The sequence below is a fragment of the Ursus arctos genome, unplaced genomic scaffold (assembly GCF_023065955.2).
Source record: "Ursus arctos isolate Adak ecotype North America unplaced genomic scaffold, UrsArc2.0 scaffold_7, whole genome shotgun sequence".
Taxonomy (NCBI): Eukaryota; Metazoa; Chordata; class Mammalia; order Carnivora; family Ursidae; genus Ursus; species Ursus arctos.
Window position 1 is genome coordinate 34,751,315 of NW_026623089.1, and position 8,103 is coordinate 34,759,417.

The window sequence follows — 8,103 nt, forward strand, 5'->3', positions numbered from 1 at the left end:
TTCCCATTTCTTCTGTCATATGCAGGTAATATCACTTTCTCTGGCTAACCTGCTGGAGTTCTTCAGTTGTTCCATTATATATATTTAAAAAAAGATATTATATGTAGAAACATGGGAAAATTACATTGGGGAAAATGTAAGGAATTATGTAAAGAAAATTCACTTATAGCCAGGGAGTTATGCATTATGGACTGACCAGACCTCCGCCAGAAAGGGTCACTCTTTGAAAATGGACGTTATTTTCTTGGGGTTCATTCAATGGTTTTTCTCCTTTAGTACACATACCAAAGTGTGACACGATGGTTTATGAGTGGGATACATTATCACTTTTCTGGCTAGCTTGTCAGATTAGAGACCTTGCTCATTTCCAATGTCTACGCAACAGTATTAGGGCTAATGAGGGCTGTGTTGAAAACTATTGGAAAGATGGTTAGAGAATTTCGCATTTGGGAATTTATCCTATGAGTAGGTAGATATGAGAAGTGACACATACTCAAAGCTATTCACCGTTTGGAGGAGCAAAGATTGGAAACATCTAGATTTGCACCACAAGGGGGACTGGTTAAGTCAACTGTGGACCACCCATGGACTAACAGAATAGGTAGATAGGAATGCTAGAACTCTGACATACTGATATGGAACATTCCCCCAAGAAATTTCATTAAGCTAAAAAAGCAAATTGCAGAAAAGCGTGTAAAATTTGGTCCTGTTTGTGTCAAAAATTTTTTTAAATGTATTTGCTTGTGTGTGCATGAAATATCTACCAAAACATTGGTGTTATTGTTTGCCTTTAGAAAAGAATGTAGATTGACTTGGGGATAGACTGGGGGGGAGGTCGTTGTGTTTGAAAAATTTAAAACCACGTGCATATATTAGTTCTTCAAAACCGAGGAAAGTAAAACCCAAAACAAGATTAGATTCAGTTTGTTTCTAGTTGTAGTAAACACAAACACATGTCCAACAGAAAATGTATCATTTTAACCATTTTTAAGTCGCATCAAGTACATTCACACGGTTCAGGAACTACCGCCATCACTTGCCAGGAAGGTAGGTGCAGTTCATTCATGCTCCAGACCTGCCACGCACTTCCATAAAGGACAAGAAACTTGTGTTTCCCTCCTGAGGAGGGAAAAACATCAGTGGAGGGTTTTTCTGAAGCTCCTCAACCCTTCACTCCTCCTCCCCAAGTGTAGGTGAATAACCAAGCTGACTGGTGATTGGGGAGGAGGTCTGAAGTTGGGTTTTTCTGGGTTTTCTCTTTTGTAGCATCCTGCCTCAGGACACACACATTTTCTGCTCCTCCAACTGATAAACTCGAGCAGACCCTGCCCCCGCATGGGAAGGTCTATAGCTCTAGGAGAGTGAGGTCATCTTGGAAAGAAGGAGTAGGAAGCTCGTTTGGGTGAGGCTCAGAGAGGTAGGCCTTCATTTGTCCAAGACTGACTCTTATCATCAGCCTGCTAGAAAAGACATTGGCTGCAAAGCTCTAAGGAAGTGAATTACAGCTCAGGGTTGAAGGCAGCCAATCCAGGTTAATCTCTAGGCTTGACCCAGCCCCTGAAACAGGCCAGGAGAAAGGCAGTGGTTCCCCAATTATGAATGGGGATGAGGGGTGGGGGATGGTGCTGTGTATGCAGCTGCAAAGGCTAGGCTTGGACCTACCTCCTGCATAGGCAGGGGGGAGGGGACAGCGATCCCTCCCCCCCAGCCTCCACCCCACCCGACCCCCAGCAGCCACAAACCAAGAGCAGGTGGGACAGGGCTGGAGCCAAGGTTCTGCCATGCCACAATTTGTACTGTGCTCTGACGGTAATTACTACATGGAAGGCTGGGTGATTCTTTAACAATGTAGCTTTAAAACTTCCCAGCCCAAAGGTCAGGGTCCATTTCCTAGAATCTGATGTCTGGCCCCACTGATCACTTTGTTCTGCCCCAGACAGGTGGGGAGTGGGGCCCACACACCTGCTACTGCTCCAGTCTTTGCCCAACAGAGCCAGCGTGTCTGCCGTCTGGTCATTTGCTGTATCTGATGACCACGTCCAAGCCAGTGCTACTGGCAATGAAACTGATGTTTTCATCTTTAGACTCCAGTGTCTAAATCTCTATCAGTTCCAAATTCAGAGGGGAGATAGGGATTGATTTACCATAACCTGCTTAAACCCCCAAATTTCTCATTAAATTGCCAAACTATGACTTTGGCCAACCCCCCCGCCTCGGCTCTTAGAGAATTTCTTCCAGTTGCTTCAGAGAACCCCCTATGAGGATAACTAATGTCTTGTGTCTCATAACAGTATTTCCTGGTAAAGCCATCATGCATCTGTCACTACTGCCCATGGTCTGGACGGATTGCTACACTGGGCGCACTGGCAGTTTGTGTGATGCTTTCACCACTCTGGCCTCAGGAAGAGGCTCTGCTCTGCCCTTCCTCGCCAGGACCCAAATCTGTCCCAGGAGCATTCTCTCCCACACAGCCTTGCCCAGGTTGAACTTGACTCAAGGCTCAGGGAAGCACAGACAGAGAACTTAGAGCTCATACGAGATACGGTTTCTCTGAATCTACAGGCTAGTAGACTGTCTTACAGTTGCTTGAATATTGACCTGCCCACAAAGGAGTCACTCATGCTCACCCCTAGAGGTGCTCAAAGCATAGCCAGTCTCATCACCTGCGGCCCACAGAAAGAAAGAAAGGAGTTTCTCCTCCTCTCTAGTCTGAGGTCTACCTTCTCAATCCTTCTTTCCTGTCCTAGGATCTACTTCTTCCCAGTGTGATTGACAGTGGGTACTACCTGGCAACAGCTTCATGATACAATAGTCTAACAATGCCACTTTCTAGGCTAACTGATTTCCAATAATACTATGGGCAGGATATCAGCAGAGAGGCAACTTCTGAATCCAGATGAAATTTTTAACAATAAGAACGTTATAGTCACAAGAATAAAAAGAGTTAATTTCAATTTACAAAAGTATATTTGCTCAAGGTAAATATCCATAAAGGACTTTCAAATATAAAAACATGTTATATTAGAATGAAATTCTATGGAAGAAATGGAATAGAAATGGTAGTCGACGGACGGAAGGAGTATATGAAAATTTGTGACTTTTAGAGATGAACTTGTTCATCATTTTTAAAATGGATAATGGCCATATGAATAAAACGAATTGGTTCTACATACAGAATGCTAGAAACCTAGCTTCCCAGATTACATCCAGAGAGAGAGTGTTATTAAGGAATTTATAGACTTCTCCATCTTGATCGGAACAGAAAACCTTTACCAGACATGCTTCCAGTGTGCAATTATCCCACATTCAACTCGCATGTGTTTAGAACCACCTTCTGTGAGCACGTGGGGACTGTCTGAATGCCATATAACTCCACCGTGCCTCCCTCAGAGCTGAAATTCATTAGATTAAAAAACAAACCAAAAAATCCCAACCTCATGTCTTTGTCAGATCGCGGGCAGGAAGGCTCCTTTAATGCAGAAAGGGAATCCTTCTAGGAAAACCAGGTTGGAATCTCCACTCACACGCTCACCTCCTCATAAAGAGGAGAAAGATAAACGTTCTCTTCTTTGCATATGACATGGTTTCATGGAACCAGTAAAAATAACTTTAATGGACAATGATTCGTCTGTCTTGTGAGCATAGAATAAAAGGCTTAGATTAGCTTCCCAAAACAAAGGATTTTTAACTGGTTTATAGCCCCAAGCCATTCACTTAGGGGTACAGTTTGTAGCTTGTTCATTCTGGTGGGGTCGTGACTAAGGCATTCCAGTGGAGAGCTGCATGGGGGACTCGCACCATTTCCCCCACTTTAAAGCTGCTCTCATGGGATTGTGCTTTGGTATTAGGTCAGAGACCACTTTGCAGGATGTTATAAGAAACAGTCCTATGAAATTCATTAATTCGTTATCGTACTTCTTGTAAGGATATTATTGAGGGTGTGAGTCACTGTTCTATGCAGCTTTTTTTATAAGGAGCTCAAGGTAGAAATCCCTTTCGATTTTAAAAATCAGGAATAGCAATATTTCTCCTGAGCGTCTTGCTTAGTTCGAATCTTCTGGGTCCTCTAATTAAGTAACTGAGCAGGTTTCACCCTGAGTTGACTGCTGTGAGGTTTGAGTTGAGTTTGTGGCCCAGTGATAGCAAGTGCACTGAATTCATTGCAAGCATTTGGCGGGGGGCGGGGGGGGGGGCAGTGGTGGTGCTCACCTTACTACTAGTCTCATTTTTTCCTTCTCTATGCTTACTTTTTCTCTCTCTCCACTTTTCTTATATGCTGAATTTTAATTAGGACCCTCTGTTGAGACTGGCCAGAAACTCAATTGAGAAAGAAAGAATATATTATGACTATTGAAACACAGTCCATAGGTCTAGCTTCAGCCACAGCTGTGTCTAGGAACTCAAAATGCCCCATCCATGCTCAGTATCCCTCCATCCCTCAGCTTTTGCGCTCTTGTCTGTGGCCTCCATTCTCAGGTTCCTGCCTCCCCACCTGGCAGCTCATGGTAGCACGAGGCTTAGGGCATCCTACAGAGAGCAGTACCAGTGGAAGAAGAGCCGCTCATTCCGCATAGTTCCACCGAAGTTCCCAGGATTGGATTTCCATGGACGACTTGACCAAGCCCCTGAGACCAGGTGGCTGGAATTCTCAGATTGGCTAAGGGTGGGCCACACACCATCTCAAACCTGTGATGAGATGGTGCCAGTTGTCCCCAAGAGGCAGCTCGTTCCCCCAAAGAAAATGGGAACTAAGACAGGTAAAATGGATATGAAACAGGCCCAAACCAAAAACCCACTATATGCATTTATACCGAATTTTATCTTTTAAATCAAAGCATGTGCATCTTTGTAAGACCCCTTATGTCCTTTTTAGAACAAAGTGGGGTATTAATAAATACATGGACGATCAAATTGTAATTTGTCAGTTGCTTAGTGAGCATGAAATCAGAATAAGCGGAATCACATGTATGATACAAATATTTTATGGCTCTAGCCTCTGAAAGCTGAATCATCTGTCTGCACAACCAGAAACAGACAGGTCACTGTCTGGAGACACATTACAGGTGCTTTCTTCCTTGTCTCCTTTTCTAGAGCTACCGTTGTCCAACCATCCTGAACCTTCTTGGTTATGGTAATGCCATGCCCTCCATGCAGCTTTAGACAAGTCAATGGATCCAGAATTCCTGGCCTTCCCGGTTTAGGCATGGAACCCATCTGCCTTCTGTCTGTCTATTTCTATGAATTATGAGTGGACTTTGTAGCATAACTCTCAGAACTTGGGGGGATGCTGACTCGACTAGATATTTACATGGGCGGCAAAAGATTCCCTCTTTCCTTTGCACAAAACGCTGTGTGCAAGGGGTGGTGGAGGAGGAGGCAGGTGGCATGCCCTTGGTTGTTGGTGGGGTGCAGGCAGACTGCTGTCAAATGGCTCATAGCCTACTGTGGAGAGTGGTAGAAATGAATAAAAAATATTACACTGAGTTGTGTACAGTACTCTAGTACATAGGAAAGCGTACCTCCAGCAGTTTCTCTAGAAATCATGGAGCAGGCAGTGCCGTTTTTCAGGGGACCAACACTACCTTGGACTCCTTCAGAAGGTTCTGCTTGAATTGACATTGGTGCTCGTATTTCATTTTTGTGAGGTTGGCTGAACCTCTTATTCTCCTACCCAGGAAGGGGGAAAATCAGGGATAGCAGGCATTCATCGTTGCCAATAAATGCCCGGAACTTCTCAGTTACCCAGAATATGGAGGGGACAAGCGCTCCCTCAGCTTGGTAAGGCCAGAATTGTTATTTCGCCAGAAACGGGACCAAAGTTCTGCTCAGAGGAGAAATAGGAACTCCTCACACAGGCTGCATGAAGCTGGCTATCATCAGAAGAAAGTTCGTCCTTTGGCTGCAAATAGTGAGTGGTTTTAGATTTTAGATTATTAAGGAGGAAATTAATGGCAACTTGAAAAAGCCCACCTTTCCTTTTCTCCACTTCCACCTGGTCCTGTTCTGCTGCGTCCCCCTCTTCAGCCATGGGAACAAAACTCATGCTCCTCCAACCTCCACCTCCCATCCAAGGAAGATCAGAGAGAACTGGCAGAGGAGAAACAGCTGAGGAGGAGGGGGAATCCACAGAAGAAGTCCTGGCCTCAGTTAACTAAACCTTCCCTGAGGCAATTGATGGAAACTTCTAGAAAAGAATTGTATTGCTTCTCCGATGTCTGCTATGTATTTGTTTTAGGAAAGAGGGGCACCTACTGAGCAGCAGCTCTCTGTCTGTCTCTGTGGCCACCAAAAAGGGCTGTCCATCAAGCATGGGTGATGAGCATGGGTGCTCAGCTCAGCACCCTGCCAGCAGGGGCACAGGGGATAGCACAAAGTGTTATAGAGGAGAGACACTGCCTTGGAAGAGAGAAAAATAGAACGACATGACAAATCACAAGAAAGCTAACAACTCAATTCTTTATGAGCAAAACTTAGAGAGGGTAAGTGCATTCCCAAGGACACATAGCTGATAAGTGATGGAACCAGCATTCTAGCCCTTTCTAAGATGTCAAAGTGTTTAGCCACTGAAAGAAGCAGGGAAGGAATTCAGTGCCATTCATCAAACTCCAGGCTCCAGGAAAACAGTTTCTGAAAAATTAGTGTCAAAGCCTGGATTAGGATCTGGGACTCTAACTTTTGGCTCAAATTATTGTGAGGTCTGGAAATTATTTCCAAAAAAAAAAAAAAAAAAAAAGACCAAAGATGTCTGATGTCTGAGTAATAAGCAAAGGTTCACTTTTTCTTATTGAAAGTAACTCTTTGTCAGATCTTAACGTGGAGAACAGCTTCTGACACTGTCACTATTTCTAGCCGATGCTTTTTAATGATATCTCTAAGTCAACAGGTCAACTGTCTCCAGAATCATGAACTAGGGACATGGAAGTCTTCATGCCTTGTTTAGATCTTTCAGGGAGTTGACAGTTTTCAATCAACTCTCCCTCTTTTGTTATCCAGTGCTTTATTGCTTTTTTTCCCCTACTAGAGATCCTAAAGCACCCCAACTCTAAGCTCCTGGGGCACCCCGGCAACAAAGACCATTAAAACTAAGTGCACAAGTAACTAAAACTGAAGACTCAGTTTTATTAGAAAAATGTCTCACTGAGATATTTGCACTTCGAAACAGGCTTTTTCATCCATTTGTCAACCCTGCCCTTACCTCCTCCTCAGTAAGGGGGACGTAGATATGCAGAGAGAAGCCAAGAGACCAGACCCTGTGCCTGGAGAGCTGGTGAGAAGGGGCCCGTCCCTGTGGAGCCTGCTGCCCCGCCCGCCTGTGGATCCCAGAAGACCGCACGTGTCCTTCCAACAAACCCACCTCCTAATCTTCAGATCATTGTAATTGTCCTGGACAAACACACCCTCACTTGTTCCTTACCCATTTGTCACCAGACGGCTTTAACACATGCTGTGAATGCTAGTTGACATCTTTGCCATGCCTTTCTAATTTTATGAGTTTACTCACTGGCTTGAAGTAGTTACTTGATTTTGCTTTTATTTAATCAGGACAAAATATATGTGGCTTAACTCACAATGGAATATAACAGTAAGCCAGAGAGTAAATTGGGGATATTTGAGATAGGAAAAGATTATCTTAGGTTATAAATCTGAATTCTATCTCTAGTCACAAATTGCACAGGGGATTTCCAAATAGCTAAAAACAAAACAAAACAAAACTTGCCTCTTTTATTTATACAACACCAGCACATTCCATCATCTTAACTCTTAGAAATCCGAGCTAGGAAAACCATGCAGCCTAGTTCAACTCTAATTTTACAGGTCAGGAAACTGAGTCTTAGAGAAATTTAATGTCCCATTAAGATGGTTGGCCCAGAAAAGGTTGTTTTAGGCTGGAATTTCCATCCCTGGCCTTAACGTGAATGGGAAACAGATATTTCCACATCTCTTCTGTTGGTAGGAATCTCCCTAGTTGCCTCGGGCAGTGCCCTCATCTGTGATGCAAGTCCTCCAGACAGACCGTGGACTGTCTATTGCAACAACTCATCCTGTATGGAATGGGATGTTGTGAAGAATCGATGGAGGCCTTTTTCTTGCTCCTTTGCTTTA